The sequence below is a fragment of the Bombus affinis genome, unplaced genomic scaffold (genome assembly GCF_024516045.1).
Source record: "Bombus affinis isolate iyBomAffi1 unplaced genomic scaffold, iyBomAffi1.2 ctg00000068.1, whole genome shotgun sequence".
Taxonomy (NCBI): Eukaryota; Metazoa; Arthropoda; class Insecta; order Hymenoptera; family Apidae; genus Bombus; species Bombus affinis.
The window spans coordinates 662,622-682,402 of NW_026108822.1; the positions used below are offsets into that span (position 1 = coordinate 662,622).

General features: G+C 38.2%; 2 protein-coding genes and 1 long non-coding RNA gene across 3 annotated transcripts in view; 1 reads left to right on the top strand and 2 right to left on the bottom strand.

Annotated features, from left to right (window-relative positions):
- LOC126926968 (uncharacterized) overlaps positions 1-19,781 on the top strand; it is a 284,756-nt gene that overhangs the window by 185,396 nt on the left and 79,579 nt on the right. The window lies entirely within an intron of this gene.
- The window catches only part of LOC126926972 (A disintegrin and metalloproteinase with thrombospondin motifs 3-like), a 270,090-nt gene that overhangs the window by 165,563 nt on the left and 84,746 nt on the right, over positions 1-19,781 (bottom strand). The window lies entirely within an intron of this gene.
- Positions 2,260-19,695, bottom strand: LOC126927011 (uncharacterized). Its single transcript, XR_007715078.1, has 2 exons — positions 19,623-19,695; positions 2,260-2,884 (listed from the first exon to the last, which is right to left on the bottom strand). It is a non-coding gene; the product is annotated as an uncharacterized LOC126927011 (long non-coding RNA).

Genomic DNA, 19,781 nt, shown 5'->3' on the forward strand with positions numbered 1-19,781 from the left:
GACATTTAGACATCTAAGATTTTTTGTGTCTTTATTGACAAAAATATATTTGACTTTGCATATCTAAAATAAAGGATTTGCGTTATCTAAAATAAATAGATCATCTTTCTTTAGAAAATTCAATGTGGTGAAATTAGAATATGAGATAAAAGAAATACTATGCATACTTATTGTTCTTCTTAAAAATTAAAGGAATACTCATAATCCTAAAACATCCTTTCTATGTTGTACTAGATATATATACAATTAAAATGTGTAATAATGTGAATGATAAACCAGTTCGAATAATTATTTTGCTTAAACGTAAGTTAATTGAAATCAGATGAATGTTATATACGCATTATACCGTGCATTATGAACTATTGATTGATTGATGCTCATATTTAATTATTAACGAGAAAATTAGAAAAATCAGATTGAATTTAATCTGTCCTTCTTATATTTATTAAGATGAGTTCTGGGGCTTGAAACACTCGAGATTAGAAATTTTGATTAATGTTTCACATTATGACTGGACGCTTGTTGTAATATCTTTTGTACGAGATACACTATACATACACAAGATCAAAATGGAATTTCGAAACGGTCGTATCGTTCAACAAAAATCTCCTTTATCTTTGATCCTCTTCATAAAAATGCAATTCTCCTTTACAGAACATCATATAACATTTATTGTACGATATATTGTTCAATTATATTTCGAAATTTTCAGCTTCGAATCTTTGTTTAATTATACTGTAGAATTAAATATCATGCGTTATTTAAATATAGAGATAGACTAAACTTTTGTTCACATTTATTAAAGCTGTATCAACTGAGATGCTTAAATTTGCAAAATTTCATGGACTTTTATATTTAATTTTTCATCATGAATCCCGCTTTGCGATACAATACATATTAGATTTATAATATCTTAAATTTACAGTACCAATGCTGATTTTATCTGAAACTATTTGTTTGCAAATGATATCTTTCTTCGTTGGAATTACCCTTCACTTGTAAATTAATAATTATTAACATTGAACAGTATTGTTAAACTTCAATAAAAATAGGATCGATAACTAAATGTTAGTTAAAGAAACTTCCTATTACAGGTATAACAAATCATATTGAATTTTGTTTAGAAAACAATAATAAAAATGGGTGTCTTTTTGTGAAAATAATTTACAGCATATCACTCGACTTATTCATATAAGAGATATTAGTTTGTTTAAATACCCTGTTGCACCCTTTTATTCATTTTCAACCCAATTTTTTCACAACATTGAAAAATATTTTAAGCCTGAAGAAAAACATGAAAAACTTCTTATTAGCATGATTTCATGCTAAACATCTTCTTAAGATATTATAAATCTTTCTTGTTTACTAAAACCAGAGCCTAACTGAAATATACGAGTATCGCAACAGGATTAATCGTAATACATGATTAAATACAAGCAATATGTAAGCTATATTTTTACTTTTTACTTCAGAAATAAATATTTCACCAGCATCGTCTTTAGCTTAAGGAAAATAAACTTGTGAAATTTAATTTAAAGCTTCGTAAAACATGGAAATGTTGCAGGATAACAAATCAGAAAAGATATATTAAATAAATCACAGTTCAGGTATCTATAACATGTGATTCTCTTAACAAATCTGTTTCATTCATCAAGCAACTGCAAAATTTCCGTAAAATCAGAAGCGGTTTCACAAATTATAGGCATTCGTAAACATGATAGATAAGAGTTAGTATCGCGGCGTTTTAAAGTATCTATGAGCGTAATATGGAAAGTAAAAAGATGTATAATAAAAATAGTTCACTTTCCAAGCTATCACTAACATTGTAACGAATTATTATACATATAACGGCTCACGAAAGTACTCGGACGCTTACAGAAACTTTCCATGAATATTTTGTTGAAGCTTTTCATGAATTTCAAGATGCATTAGGCTGTCTCAAAAGTTTCTTTCGTTTTGTTCTATTACTACAAAATAGATCATACATAAATCGATAGAATAATATAAAACAAAAAGTGTCGTGCATCTATTATTTCCTTATGAAACGAAAGAAACTTTTGAAACAAATGTAAATAGGAATTATAAGATGCTTATTGATTACCATCGGTATTTGGACAGTTAATTATGTATTGTATAAATAAGTCACAATATTTTTAGTAGGAGCATTTTTACCCCTAATCAATCACATGTTTAAAAATACTCTTTACATTGTACATTAGTTTTTTGCTATGTGTACGTCTGCAATAAGCATCTTCTAGCTTCCATATATATATTTCCAAATTAGTCTCAATTTTTACCGGTGTAATCATGATAGACACGTCTCGTTACATTGAAGTGAAGTGAAGAAAAACACTAACACACATAATATATATTCGCAAAAATCTTCTATCTAATATTTTCGTCAACTACTGTATACACATTTATTATATATTTGTGTGAGATTAAAATCGACAGATACGATAAAAGAATATTGTAGAGGTATAGCAATAAGAAAGTACAAGGAAAGTATAGCTCGTTAATTTGAATTACACCAGATTGTCAGTCATCTATTAGGTCGTGTTAATCTCTGAATAAATTCTTAAATAAATAAGTGTTAATAAAGATAAAGATAAAGAAGTGTTAATTAAACTAGAGACACTTAACATTTATTAGCATTTGTTCTTCCCCATTACTTCTTGAATAGGTCCTTTAGGGAAGAACAGAGAGACGGTTCGCTGGATTCCGTCTGATTCCGATTTTGATTCTTGATATTTGAAAACCAATTTGTCACTTTGCCTGACATTGGTTTGTTCGGAGATACCGAGGGCTTTCCGCTCGACCCGGAAGCCCCCGTATCGTTTCCCTTTTGCGCCGTTAACATCTTCTCAATTGCGCTACCAAATACCTACGGACAAAATTGTTCTTATAAATTTATGAATATTATGTATTTACGTATTTGAATGAAAATTTTTATGAAACGAGATTTCGCGTTAAAATACGTAATAGTAAATTATTATAAACAGTTAAAAGTATTTAACTGTTATTTAATATTCCTAATATTCAAAATAATATTTAACATTCCTATATTATTAATATAGATGAGAAGTCTCGATAAGATAGTTTACAATCATTAAGTACAGTATCGCAGATCCACCATCAGAGGTCAGTAATATTAAAATAAAATTCATGTTGGATTAAAAGTGTGGTTAAGTTGGGGCTAACCCCAAATTTGCAAATTTTGACCTAAGTCAAAAAGTGGCCATTTTTGCACCTCCTCGCGAACGAAAAATTCTTGTGCGACGTTTAAGAGAATTTATCAAAAAAAAAAAAAAACAAAGAATTATTAGCATTTATACGAAATGTGACATGGAAGTTGAAAAAGATGAGTGTAGAGATGAAAAAATTAAGCAGAGGTCAAACTTACGCGCTACACTTGATCTTCATTTTCTTTAAATTTTGATCCAGCTGATAAATCAGTAATTAAACCAAGGGAACTAAGTTTGAAATCAAGCGAATCTGAAATACTATCAGACTGTTGCTACGTGAGAACAATAGCCATCTTGTACTTCGTATTTGCTCGATTCCAAACTCTAATCGATATACCAGCAGAATTTACCAGCAAAATAATTATTCAGAGATTCTGTCGATAAAACAATTGAAGTTTAAAATCGAACGAATCCGAATTACTGCGAGATCGTTGGTGGCTATTGTTCTCGTAGCAACAAACTGATGGTACTTCAGATTCGTCTGATTTCAAACTACAATTGATTTATCAATAGAGTTGTCGAAGAATTATTTTGTCGATATCGGTGTAGAACAATAGCCAACAACGATCTCGCTGTACTTCATATTTCATCTATTACAAACGTCGATTCATTTACCAGCAGAGCATCTGAAGAATTATTTCACATGGATCATGTAGAAAAAAAAACGAACACGAAAATGGAACTGTAATAACATTTTTCATTCCTTGTTGAGAGCCGTTCTTAAACATTTTGCAGGAATTTTCCCTTCGCAAGAAGATCGAAAAATAACCACTTTTGACGCTCTGTTTTCATCCCATATGAATTTTATCTTTAATATTACCGATTGATAATAATGTCACTGCGATATTGTCCGCAATGATTGCAAATTATCTTCTCCACGTTTCACCTATATCGATAATACAGAATATCAAACAACAATTATTTAATTTCACGTTGTTGTTGACTTTATTAATTTTTACGATAAAGTGCATTCTCTGGAAGAGATTTTACGATTTACGATTTTCTTTTTCATTCCCCCTTTCACCTACGATGGCTCTTAAACAAGAAACGATATCGTAATGAGAAATACAACTTACCTGAGCGTCCACTTTGGTTCCACTAGTGTTGTCCCATACAACTTTGTGTTTGACCTCGCTATTAGGGGACTTTTTACCCAACGTTTCCTTCACCGCCTTCACTACCTTCGATTTATCGAACTTGAGACTTAAACTGGCCGTTACTAAATCTTCCGGCTTCTTCGACATCGATTGGTGTCTCTTCGTGAACCAATTCGACGGTGCCATAAAGGTCGAAATAGCGGCTTTCGAGGATCCGCTAAGCTTACTTTTAGCTCCGTGCAATGTCGACACGTCGAAGCTGTTGGAACGGAAGCTCTTCGATCGACTTCCTTTCTGTTCGGTCGTTTTTCCGGGCCAGTTTGAAGAAATTCCCTTCAGATCTCCGGTTACCGTTATCCACTTCATATATAGAGTTTGAAATCTTTCTCAAAATTTTGAAAGGTCCTTTCCTAATTTCTTCCAGCTTACTTCTATTCATTCTGTTTCCGTTGTGGGTGAAGACCGTATCACCAATTTTAAACTCGTGTTCTCGTCTTTTTTTGTCATATTTTTGTTTGTTGATTTCGAAATTTCTTGCTGAGTTTTTAAATGCTTCTTCTCTGTCTCTTTTTAAGTTTATCTTCTTCTCTGTCATTCCCTTAGGGATGATTTCGATCATTTTCCCATACAGTAAGTGATTTGGGGCAAATCCCATTACACTGTGTCTGGTGTGATTGTATTCTTCTACGCTTTTTTCTGCGATCTTTGTCCAGTTTCTTTTTTTTTTCGAATTGATCTTGCATCTGATTCTGTTTACTAATGTTTGATTTACCCTCTCGTTTAGTCCATTGGAGGATGGACAGTCTGTCGAGGTGAAAATTAATTTAATGTTTTTCTCTCTCGCGTACTCTTGAATTTCCTTGGATGTCATCGCTGGGTATCGGTCTGCAAGGATAATTTTTATGGAGTCAGTTTCTCCTGTCGAGTTTATAAGTTTTATGATATCTTCCGCGCGTTGTGTTTTCGATGTGGACATAAAAACAGCCCTTGAAAAGTGATTTATGAGTATATGCATATACTTCTTTGGTGAGTTGTTGTTGGAAAAACCTCGGACCGTATCGAATGACATTATTTCAAACGGTTTCCTCGCTGGTCCTAGTCTCCACATAAGCCCGATCGGTCTTCTCGTTCTGCTTTTATTCCTAATGCAAGTTTCGCATTGTTTGCAGAACTTGTCGACAATTCGGTCCATATTTTTGAAATAATAAAAGGGTCGGATTTTTTTCAATATGTGATTCCTTCCAACATGGCCAAAGAAATCATGCACCGTCTTTATGATATGCTCGCCAAACTCTTGTGAGACGAATATACGTTGGCGTCCTTTAATATTTTTAAAAAAAATCTCTGATTTGAAGGAACTGAGAAAGCTACAAACTGGATATCAGAGTATGAAGAGGAATGCAAAAAATACAAAATAAAAAGCGATGAGGAAAAAGTCAAAGGTTTGAGAAAGTACCTAGGAAAAACAGCAAAAAGGAGGTACCAAACAAATCTACTGAAAGCTGGAGGACACAACTGGGAACTTTGGTTTCGGAAACAAACACTCCACGATAGAGCAAATGTACAGGCTTATAAACGAAATAATAGTAGCACTAGAAAACAAGGAATACTGCACAGCCCTCTTTATAGACATAGGGAAAGCATTCGATAAAATTAACCATGAAAGTCTACTACAAACAATTAGGAAACAATTCCCGGAGCAAATACACCAATTAATAAAATCCTACCTAAGCAGCAGAACCTTCGTAATAAAAATCAAGGACACACATTCTCAAGTTAAAGACATCAAGGCCGGGGTACCACAAGGAAGCGTCCTAGGCCCAATACTATACACATTATATACGGCGAACATACCAACAACTACCAACAGCACAGTATTGACATTCGCGGACGACACAGCTATACTAGTCAGGCATACTAACCCAGAAACGGCAGTCAAAATACTACAAGAACATATCATAAAAATAGAAAATTGGCTACAAGAAAAACAAATAAAAGCGAAGCCCAATAAATGCAACCATATTACATTCACGCTACGAAAAAAGATACCACCAAACATCCTATTAAACGGCACGCATATAACGCAAACAAAGCATGTCAAATACCTAGGACTCCACTTAGATACACAACTCACATGGAAACTACACATCAAATCAATAGTAGAAAAAATACAGAAAACAAGGAGACAAATGCATTGGCTAACAAGCCGAAAATCCAAACTAAACATAGAAAATAAATTAAAAATATATAAAACGATCATAAAACCAATCTGGACGTACGGAATACCATTATGGGGGACAGCAGCAATGAGCCATATAAACAAAATAGAGGTAATACAGGCTAAAATCCTCAGAACAATAGTAAACGGACCTTGGTACGTCAGAAACGAAGATATACGGAGGGACCTGGGAATGCCAACGGTCAAGGAAGACATTAGCAGATACTCCGAGAAATACAAATCAAGAATAGCAACACACCCAAACCGGCTAGCTGCGGAAACATACAATACCATAAACATGGACAGAAGGCTAAAAAGGAAGCACCCAGCAGACCTTATAAAGGACATAATCTAACAAACACGAGGATGGTACCCCGCTGGGGGTAGCCACAAACATGCTAATTTAACCGTTAAAAAATTCCACCAAATGTCCAAATTGGACGAATTGTGAATTTTAATAAATAAATTAAAAAAAAACTGTACGCGTTAACAAAATAGTTCCAACTTACTTGAAAATAGTTGCTTGATTCAAGCAACTGTACGCGTTAACAAAATAGCTTCAAGTTATTTGAAAATACTTGCTTCACTCAACTGCACACATTAATAAAATAGTTTCAAGTTACTTGAAAATAGTTGCTTGATTGAGGTAACTTGACCAATCTGAATCATCATAAAAACTTGGAAGGATATTTCAGGCAAAATTACAGGTTCACATTGGCAAAATGATTTTAACTTACTTGAAAATAGTTGCTTGATTCAGGTAACTTGAGCAATCTGAAACATCATAAAAACTTGGAAGGATATTTCAAGCAAAATTACAGGTTCACATTGGCAAAATGATTCTAACTTACTTGAAAATAGTTGCTTGATTCAAGCAACTGTACACGTTAACAAAATAGTTTCAAGTAACTTGAAAATAGTTGCTTGATTCAGGTAACTTGAGCAATCTGAAACATCATAAAAACTTGGAAGGATATTTCAAGCAAAATTACAGATTCACATTGGTAAAATAATAGGTTCACATTGACAAAATGGTTTCGAATTGCTTGAATTCAAATCGTTTGACGAAGCAACATGACTAATCTGAATAGTTCAATTGTCATCTTTATCCAAGACTCGCATAGTCAATCGAGCCATTCGGAAATCACATTGACCAACTCCAAAATTGAAAAGTAGAGAAAAGTAATTACAAGTATCGCAAGTGGTGAGACAATATGCGATAAAAATGAAAAGATGAGCGTGGCGTTAAGCTCTAAGGAACTAGAGGTTTTGTGAGAATCAATCGTGTACTTGGACGATGAAATTGCGAAATTATGAGATTGTCCAAAGATGAAGTTGGTCAATTTGACTTTCGCCAGGCTCGATCGTCACTACGACAGTTCTCGCGTATCGAAACTATCTTGATGTTTGTGTCGACAGGTGAGACGAATGAGCGATCGTGGCGGAGAAGGATCAGGACATTCGGTCGTTACGATGGAATCAGTGTTACCGACTTTATTTGGCCGTCGCGAATCAGTCGCCTGTTTTCCTTTTGGAGGCGTGACGAGAATATTGCCAAATCGTCGAGACCCAGCGTCCAGAATGTCCGCACCACTGAGCGGTAGAGGAAATACGCACTATCTTCGGTTGGACATTATGGACGACATCGCATACCTAAGAGCGAGGGAGGTAAGGATCTTTCGTTTATTTTTGTTGAAGTGTTCACCACTTCTAGGAAAACTCCACATCTGGTCTTTTTAGCTTTCTCAAGCGCTGAAGCCATCGACAGCATATAGACAAAGGAATAGCAGGGAGGCAGACCCAATACGGTAGACAGGCGACTCTATGATAGTTCTAAGAGAACGGATCTCCTTCGGCGTAAATGGCGCTCCTTATCGGCGAACGGCTACAATATCCTAAATCTTTCTTTTCGACGGTTTCCACGTCGATCGAAAGAAACTATTCGTCGAAATGGACTATCTGTGGCTGATCTATTACGGTAGAAAGTGAAAAAGAATAAACGAAAGATCCTTACCTCCCTCGCTCTTAGGTATGGGATGTCGTCCATAATGTCCAACCGAAGATAGTGCGTATTTCCTCTACCGCTCAGTGGTGCGGACATTCTGGACGCTGGGTCTCGACGATTTGGCAATATTCTCGTCACGCCTCCAAAAGGAAAACAGGCGACTGATTCGCGACGGCCAAATAAAGTCGGTAACACTGATTCCATCGTAACGACCGAATGTCCTGATCCTTCTCCGCCACGATCGCTCATTCGTCTCACCTGTCGACACAAACATCAAGATAGTTTCGATACGCGAGAACTGTCGTAGTGACGATCGAGCTTGGCGAAAGTCAAATTGACCAACTTCATCTTTGGACAATCTCATAATTTCGCAATTTCATCGTCCAAGTACACGATTGATTCTCACAAAACCTCTAGTTCCTTAGAGCTTAACGCCACGCTCATCTTTTCATTTTTATCGCATATTGTCTCACCACTTGCGATACTTGTAATTACTTTTCTCTACTTTTCAATTTTGGAGTTGGTCAATGTGATTTCCGAATGGCTCGATTGACTATGCGAGTCTTGGATAAAGATGACAATTAAACTATTCAGATTAGTCATGTTGCTTCGTCAAACGATTTGAATTCAAGCAATTCGAAACCATTTTGTCAATGTGAACCTATTATTTTACCAATGTGAATCTGTAATTTTGCTTGAAATATCCTTCCAAGTTTTTATGATGATTCAGATTGGTCAAGTTACCTGAATCAAGCAACTATTTTCAAGTTACTTGAAACTATTTTGTTAACGTGTACAGTTGCTTGAATCAAGCAACTATTTTCAAGTAAGTTAGAATCATTTTGCCAATGTGAACCTGTAATTTTGCTTGAAATATCCTTCCAAGTTTTTATGATGTTTCAGATTGCTCAAGTTACCTGAATCAAGCAACTATTTTCAAGTAAGTTAAAATCATTTTGCCAATGTGAACCTGTAATTTTGCCTGAAATATCCTTCCAAGTTTTTATGATGATTCAGATTGGTCAAGTTACCTCAATCAAGCAACTATTTTCAAGTAACTTGAAACTATTTTATTAATGTGTGCAGTTGAGTGAAGCAAGTATTTTCAAATAACTCGAAGCTATTTTGTTAACGCGTACAGTTGCTTGAATCAGGCAACTATTTTCAAGTAAGTTGGAATTATTTTGTTAACGCGTACAGTTGCTTGAATCAAGCAACTATTTTTAAGTAACTCGAAACTATTTTGTCAGTGTGAAACTATATAGACACTAGTTAATTCCCATACATAATGTTAATTCCCATGTATAATGTATAATGTATAAACAGAGCTATTTTTTCAGATCAGAAAGTACGATCAATCTTTTTCTTTAAATATATTATGCAAACGTTGAACAACGTTATGTTTTGTTAAGCTAACAGGATACACTAAAAATACATTATCACATACATTATCCAGTTCGTTCGTGAGTGCCGAGGCGTGCAGACGTGTGTCCAGTGCCCGGCAATGTTCACAAAGCAGCACGTGACCATCCAGTTGCTGCTGAGTGCCGAGACGTGCAGACGTGTGTCCAGTGCCCTGTGAAGTTCACAAAACTCCACGTGACGCCCATCTGTCGAAAGCGAATCCAACTAACCTAGCCAGGGGTTAACAGCCTCTCGACTAGTTCTTTCACACTGAACTAACTAGCTCGATGATGGCTCTATCATTCCCAACAGGCTCCCCGGAGCTAAATTATAACACCGCCATTTTTCCTCCCCCGTGGCAAGAGGGCAACACATCTATCCTCGTAAACGACCATCACACGAAAAAACGAAAGCTCGAACCAACCAAGACAAATGTAAACGAGAGTCAAACTAAACCATCAGCCAGCCAGGTGACCACCTACAATAGATTTTCAATACTGGAGTCCACGGAAGACTCCATGATTACAACCGAAAAGGTAAATAATCTCTGTTACGTCGCGTGAAAAGGTCCGCGCGACGTACTTTAATGTCTGACCGTCCAGACCCAAACGTCATTAGAGAACCCTCAATAAAACTAAGGCCCACCATAAACCGATTCTCATTAGCTTGCAGAAACCTTGAATCCTGCAAGCATTTTCGGTTTATAGCGGGTACTTAAAAGGTCCTTAGGTTTATTGAACGTTCTTAAATATTACGGAGTAAGCTGGTAGTTATGACGGGAAAAATTGTTAATTATATGACAGGGAAAATCAGGCATTTAGAGATTAGAAACATCTGGGTTTTCCCACGAGTCATGCCGTTAGGATACTTCCATATCCCAACTTCAACCGTTAACGTCTTAGCTAATGGTAACGGGGATCTGTGTCCTCACATTCATAACGGAAATCGTTCGAGTCAGTCGTCAGTGCAAGCCACCCAAGTCAAACAGTCGGAGTCAAGCAGTCGACGTCTCTTCATTCAGTCTTTCGGTTGATCCTGTTGATTCGATTCAGTCAAGGTTGGATCTGATCAATCGCCACATCTACTACGACCCACGAGCCTTCCTCTCTCAGATTGGCAGTCAGAATCTGAGCAAGATCCAGGCAATCTTCAGACTCAACGACGTTACTATTGTGTGTGATTAAACGAAGCTGTTGGAGAAAAATATAATCATAACCCTACCAATCACGGAGTTATATTAATTCAACCACCCCTATTATCTTAACGGAAATCAGGGGATCGATCTACTCGCGGCGTCGATCATTAGGATCGTAACGGGAATTTACGACTCCCGTTGACGTGTTTCCTCGCGATTACGTCTCCCCGCGATAGCTCGAAAATACAATCTCCATACTCAAAGAATTCCCCCTCCCCCACCGATATTCATTAACGACGTAATCGACATACAGTCAATGATTAAGACTATCGAAAAAGACATCAGCAAAGAGGACTACAAGTTAAAGATTAACAACAACCACGTGAAAATACTGCCGACCCACCCAGACGCCTATAGAAAGTTAACCAAGCTATTAAAAACGTTAAACGCTAAATTCCACACATACCAGCTCAAACAAGAAAGACCATTTCGAGTGGTGCTACGCAACATCCACCACTCAGCCGATCTAGACGAACTAAAGTGCGAACTGTTAAATCACGGCCACGAAGTAACTAACATCAGCAACATTAGGCATAGAATCACAAAAAACCCACTATCCTTATTTTTTATAGACTTAAAACAAAAAACAAACAACAAAGAAATCTACAACATCAATCGGCTGATGAACTCCATAGTTAAGTTCGAGCCACCTCTTGTAAAGAAAGAAATAATACAATGCAAAAGGTGTCAAAGGTACGGCCACACGCAGAAATACTGCAATCATAACTTCCGGTGCGTAAAATGTGCAGGTAATCACCCCACTGACCAATGCACTAAATCCCCGGAAACCCCCGCCAAATGTATCCACTGTCAAGGAGAGCATCCTGCGAACTACAAAGGATGCTCAGCCTACAAAACACTACATAATATAAAGTATCCAAAACTGAGACCCAAGGACATAACCATACAAGAACCTAAACCCCAAAAACTCACCACACCAACAGTATCCTATGCGCAGGCAACGCAAGGAAACGTAAACAACTCGAAAACACACAGTGTACACACAGAAAATAGAATTCCCACCCCACAAAGCACAGACAACTTTACCAGACTCGAAAAACTTATCGAGAAGCAAACTGAGCAAATTAACAACTTGCTGTCACTACTCACACTCTTCATGGACAAATTCATACGCACAGAAGCAAAATAAAACCAATGCGAATAGCTTTGTGGAACGCCAACGGTCTAGCTCAGCACAAATCTGAACAAGAACTATTCTTAAAACAACAGCAAATCGATGTGATGCTCATATACGAAACCCACTTCACCGACAAAAACTACCTCAAAATACACGTCTACAACTTCTACCACACCCAACACCCCAGCGGAAAGGCCCACGGCGGCACCGGAATCATAATCAAATCAAACATCAAGCACTACGAACTTCAACCATTCCAGAAAGACTACCTCCAAGCAACAAACGTAGCAATAGAAGACTGTCATGGTACAATCACCACTTCAGCTGTATACTGCCCTCCCAGACACTCCATCGCCAAAGAAGACTTTGACCACTTCCTGGACACCCTGGGCAACAGATACATAGCCGGAGGAGACTACAACGCTAAACACACCCAATGGGGTAGCAGACTGGTTACAGTAAGAGGCAAAAACCTCCTCAACAGCATAACAACCAACAACCTCAACTACCTTACCACATACGAACCCACACACTGGCCCACCGACACAAACAAAATACCCGATCTCCTTGATTTCTTCATAACTAAAAATATCTCGTCAAGACACGTCCAAATCAATTCCTCGGCTGATCTCTCCTCTGATCATTCCCCCGTGATAGTAACAGTCAGTTCAACTATCATCGAGAATACACCTAATGGCTCCATTCATAACCAACACACCAACTGGCAGCTCCTTAGAGTAGTCTTTACCCGCACAACTTCAGCCTCAACCTCACTAAAAACCAATGAAGAAATCGAAGCAGCCACGGAATACCTAAACACGAGCATAATAAACGCTATCCGCTTCTCCACACCGGCAATAACGTCCATCAGCAATCACGAATACCCCCAGTACATATTAAAAAAAATAGCAGAAAAACGTAGACTAAGAAGGATATGGCAGACCCATAGAACACCGGAGGACAAACGCAAACTAAACAACGCAACTAGAAAACTATCCAAAACCATAAAGAACTACAATAATGACCGTTTTCACAAATATCTCGCCAGCCTGTCCCCCACAGCCGACTCAAACTACTCACTATGGAAAGCCTCCAGGAAACTCACGCGCCCCCCACAAATAATACCTCCAATCCGCCGCCCGCAGGATGGATGGGCGCGTAGCCCTATAGAAAAAGCCAACCTATTTGCCAAACACTTTACTGAAGTATTCCAACCCCATTCCTCCATAGCTGCAGCGGACGTCACCGAATACCTGCACACTCCCTTCCAAATGTCCCCTCCTATTCAACCCTTCATTTCTGCAGAGATCATAGAAGCAATCAGTCGCCTAAACCCCAAGAAAGCAGCAGGTCACGACCTAATAGGAAATAAAGCAATCAAGGAACTCCCCATAAAAGGGATCGCACTCATCGCATCAATCTTTAACGCCATCCTCCGCCTTGAACACTTTCCTAAGGCGTGGAAAATCTCACTAATCACCCTCATCCCCAAACCCTGTAAACCAATATATGAAGCCAGCTCCTATCGCCCAATCAGTCTCTTACCTACCCTGTCTAAACTATTCGAGAGGATGCTCACGAATCGTCTCCTTCCACTCCTAGAAGAATTGAAAACTCTCCCAGATCACCAATTCGGCTTCCGAAAACAACACTCAACAGTAGAGCAAACCCACCGCATAACCCACATGATCAGCCAAACCCTTGAAAAGAAAAAATACTGCTCAGCCGTATTCCTAGACATCCAACAGGCATTCGATAAAGTATGGCATGAAGGGCTACTCTACAAGCTTAAAAAAATCCTACCCCACCCATACTACTCCATCTTAAAATCCTACCTTACCAACAGACAATTCATAGTTAAATGTCTAGGCGCCACTTCCGCAACATTTCCAATAGAATCCGGCATACCGCAAGGTAGTGTCCTCGGACCCCTACTATTCTCCATCTACACTGCCGACTTACCCATATCAAACGAGGTAACAATAGCAACATTTGCCGACGACACAGCACTATTATCTACTCACGCAGACCCGGCAATTGCCTCATCCACTCTCCAGCGAAGTCTCGACTCCATGGAAAAGTGGTTCCAAAAATGGGGTTTTAAAATAAACGAAAAAAAATCCTCCCATGTAACCTTCACGCTCCGAAAACAAACCTGCCCCCAGGTCACCATTAACAACACAATAATCCCAAGCAAGGACTCCGTAAGATACCTGGGCATGACCCTGGACAGGAGACTAACTTGGAAAAAACATATCTCGGAAGAAACAAAGCAACTAAAGGAAAAACTAAGAAAATTCTATTGGCTCACGGGCCGACGCTCCAAACTAAACATACAGAACAAAATAACCCTCTACAAGGCCGTAATAAAACCTGTCTGGACCTACGGAATCCAACTATGGGGAACACAAGTAACTCCAACATTGAAATACTCCAACGCTTCCAATCGAAAACGCTAAGATCCCTATTAAATGCACCCTGATATGTTACCAACGAAACAATCCACCGCGACCTCAAGATATCTACAGTCAAAGATGAAATACACAAGTCCAGAAGCAGATATAACACAAGAGTCAACAACCACCACAACCCACTAGTCACCCAACTACTGGACACGACGGACCAGATCCGCAGACTAAAAAGAAAATACCCACTAGATTAAATCCTTAGTCCTACTAGAACCAACAATATAAAGCTATTATAATCCATGTCATTGTATCACGCCAAATTAAGTTACTGAAAATTCTCAACGAGAATTGATTGTAAATATTCTAATAAATAAATAAATAAATAAAAAAAACTGAATTAGAGAAAACACAGATTAAACTCATGCTAATATATTTTAACGACACATACAAGGAAGTCACTTATGCGCCCAACCCCATCTTAAAACTAGACGAAAGCGAAATACTACAAGCAATAAAGGAAAACCATAACGACACCGTAGGACATTTAGGGATACAGAAAACGTATCAACGGATTAAGGATAAGTTCAAAATCCCCGGCCTTTTTGAAAGAGTAGAAAACTTCGTGAAGACATGCGACACATGTCAAAAGGAGAAACTAACACGTATCAGACCCAAAGAGTCCCCACAGATCTCAGACACACCACTTCACCCTAACGACAAAATCGCTATGGACATCATAGGACCGATGACGAAAACCAAACGCGGAAATCAATATATACTTTCAATTCACGACGAACTTACGAAATATCTAATCCTTGTTCCCCTTAAAACGCAACGAACTGAATCTATAATTAACGCGCTCATTGAGCACTATATTTACATATTTTCGGCACCAAAGACGATTCTGACAGACCAAGGACAAAATTTTGTTAGCGATTTAATGACGAAATTTGAAGAGGCCTTTAAAATCAAACAAGTCAAAACAACTTCATTTCACCCACAGAGTAACGGATTCCTCGAAAGAACACATGCCTCGGTTAAAGATTTAATTCGTACTGCGTTACACGGCAATGACAAAGAATGGGACGAAGTACTTAATTTCATTTGTTTAGGATACAACACTGCAAAACATGAAGGAACAGGATTCTCCCCCTTCGAATTGACTTTTGGGCGAAAAGCGAACTTACCTTCCGCAATATCCAAATTCCCCGCATTTACCTATGACGATATGTACTCACTTTGGCAAAAACAGTTAAATAAATATTGGGAAACAGCTCACAAAACACTTATTCAAAATAAGCAACGCTACAAGCGAGACCAAGAAAAAAAGATTGTTAAAACTCGGACCGTGTTTAGGAAAGGAGACTTTGTTTTAATTCACAATGACCATAAAAGAGATAAGTTGGACATTGAATGGTTAGGACCCTATAGAATCAATGATGTGAAAACTCCTTACTACATTATATCTATCGACAATATTAAGAAAAAGATACATGGTAACCGATTGAAAACGTACTTTTTCCAGGATAATGCTGACCCTGGCACTAGTAACAATACCCTTGGTTAGTTGTCTTAAATTCACAGGATAGGAATTACGATTTATAAACAAATCCAACCAATTCTACTACGATCTTAGAGGACCAAGATCAATCTAAACTGGGGGGTATGTCACGACCGGCATACTTCAAATCCGATGGACCGATGATGGAGATAGAGATGTGGCGGCCTTGGCGACAATGTATATCGCCGAAGTGCCTAATGAGTCATCTGTATCCTAACGGTCCTTCCACCGAATGTCCTAGAAGTGTGACAACGGTCACGTACGCCTGCAGGGTAGTGGGGATATTGAGGGATGACAAACAAAGAAGAAACAGATGTTACCGAAAGTCAAATTGTAAGAGTTTCAGTCTTGGAAAGTCACGGCTGGAGCTCAGAACAAAATCGCAGTCAGTGTAAATTCAGAAATAAATTCTCTTGTTTTTTTGTTATCTTAATTTTTTCTTTTCGTACGAGCCTCCTGCTTTTTATTTTACGTGACAATGTCAACGAAACAACGCCATTAAGACACGTATGGTCTCGCCCTTGTAACGCCACTGTGGCTGAGAAACTATATTACTATATTACGAAACTATATTACGCGTGATATAAAACGTATTATAGCTATTGAAGTGGTCACCACTTCTAGGAAAACTCCACATCTGGTCTTTTTAGCTTCCTCAAGCGCTGAAGCCATCGACAGCACATAGACAAAAGAATAGCAGGGAGGCAGACCATAAACTGTAGACAGGCGACGTTGGCTTCGGGGTTTTTCAGTCATAAAGTAACACTGCTAGCGTGCGGATCTGGACCAGCTCAAATTGTATTCCTGTATTTCATTATCAAGTCAAATATATACTTTGACCAGCTAAACATATACTGTGAAGATGCGTTGGCATCTGGCAATCATCTTACCCGAAGGACAAAGTCTGCGTGTGGCGAGCCACGTGGCAGAAACCATTGAAACGTTTACCGTCGTGCCCCGTCCCAAGTATTTCTTTTAAGAAGAGCTATAGAATTAATTCATGCCTTTGTTAGACAAAACGTTCATCCCTTTGACCGCGGCTACGTTCGGCGACTGATTGTCGTCTCGAGCCCGAGCTCACTATCATAAATCTCAAATAAATACAGTCGGATCGAATGACAACAGTTTCTTAATACGGCTATGGTGAAATCTAAATTTCAATACTAGGGGTCTTCCCAAAGTTCCAAAGGGAAGGTTCCGGTGTTCTGTCATCTCCGACATATATATATTATTATAATGACTTATTTTAATAATGACTTAATTTGTATAGTAAAAACAGCTAAAATCTCATGTAAGATTGTTGGGATGTTACATGATATTTCTGTTGCATCATTGATTATCGTTATACTTTGAAAAATAATTAAGGAAGCGAAAAATGCGTGGACGATTATGGCAGTTTTATTAATAAACGAACGTTTAATAGAGAATATGGATTTACTGGATAAATAAATGTTTCATTAAATGTAACTGTTACGCGCAGAATAATATGTTGTTACATGTATGAACTAAAGTTGATGTAATACTCATATTATATTTATGGTTTCAAAGAATTAATAAAATCTGCTGAGATTCAAACGTATGCTCTCCCTTTTATTCTATGAGAATTAAACATTTAGAAGATTTTATGAAAATGCACTAAACAATCAGAAACATCTGTTTCTCCTTTTCTTTTTCTTTTTTTTTTTTTTTTTTTTAATATGTTGATTGCCACGCGATTTTTATACTTATTTTGACTTGGATAGATAGATTAAAGCGTACCATACCAAGACATTTCATTCTTGCAAAATATTCTAGTCTATTTGCGTACGTGCTCATAATCTTGGCTGATAACCGCCATTCGCTATATACATCGTTGCTATCGACGTCAAAGGATTAACACAGTCAAATACATAATCCATACAATCCGATTTGATTGATTTTAGATCTTGCATCAAACAGATCTCTATATAAACAGATAATTTCTGATTCTAAACATTTGTATTACGTTCATCTAATTATTAGGATATTAGATATATTATAAAGGAAGATATTATGTATTAAATAATCTGCCTCTTCTTCCGCTTTGAAATCCTCTACAAACGCCATTTATAGTCGTTCAACTTTTCAGCTCACGGAAAAAAACATTACGCGTATTCCTAGCAATCGCCCAAAGACTCGAACGTGTGCTTCGATAAAGCTCGCTTAACTTTCATCGACACATCGATAACTTTGCGTTCCAAGATGTTATTACGCCCTAGAATCCCTAACATAATTTTAGAACCAGAATTTCTGTGCAAAACAATTCCATCGCTTTGTCACGCTTAACGGCTCAATCATCGAAACATGTATCATAACGCACGAATTATGATAAAAAAGAAACTGTCTTTCGAATAAAAGCAATCCGTTTGCCAGGTGCGCTTAAGGATGTACAGGACGTCGACGGAGCAAGTGTACGAAATACAGCCGCTGGAGGGTAACAGTTCCGCTCAACGTTACACTCAACAGCCGAAACAACGATTCTCTGAAATGCCTACTCCGTCGGTTTCGCCGACGTCTTCTCTCCGAAAGCGCGTCTCGGAACTGCCAAGAGCCGCGAGTGCATCCGTTTCCGGTGCTGCGGGCATTGCCTGCTCTAATACGGATCTGATATCGATCCTAAGCTCGTTAGCGTCTTCCGCGACGGAAATCAACCGATGCGGCGAGGAAGCGCCGAGTTCGCGGGACGGTAGCAAATCAAACTGGCCCGGAAAAACGACCGAACAGAAAGGAAGTCGATCGAAGAGCTTCCGTTCCAACAGCTTCGACGTGTCGACATTGCACGGAGCTAAAAGTAAGCTTAGCGGATCCTCGAAAGCCGCTATTTCGACCTTTATGGCACCGTCGAATTGGTTCACGAAGAGACACCAACCGATGTCGAAGAAGCCGGAAGATTTAGTAACGGCCAGTTTAAGTCTCAAGTTCGATAAATCGAAAGTAGTGAAGGCGGTGAAGGAAACGTTGGGTAAAAAGTCCCCTAATAGCGAGGTCAAACACAAAGTCGTATGGGACAACACTAGTGGAACCAAAGTGGACGCTCAGCTAAGTTGTATTTCTCGTTACGATATCGTTTCTTGTTTAAGAGCCATCGTAGGTGAAAGAAGGAATGCAAGAACGCACATAATACGCAAAAATCTATGGCAGATTCAAAGTACAGTACGCGTTGTGATATTCGGTAAAGATAATAAGTTCTCCTATGGAGATTTCATTTTTCAAATTATTCTCGTACAAGTACGTATTTGCATAAATAAATAACACACGGTCTCTGCGTAAATACCCAGGCCAGTTATAAATATTTCAGTTTGCCAACGATATCTCAACATGTGGGACACTCACATGTGTGCTACTTCGTGAGCGATGATAAAGGCGCTGGTCAAGCCTTCGTCTCGAATTAACGCGCACGATCTCGAAGGACCTCCTATATCTAATCGCGTCAACCATACAGCAACATCGTGATTTACGTCCTTCGAGGACAGCATCTTTCTGTTCCATTTG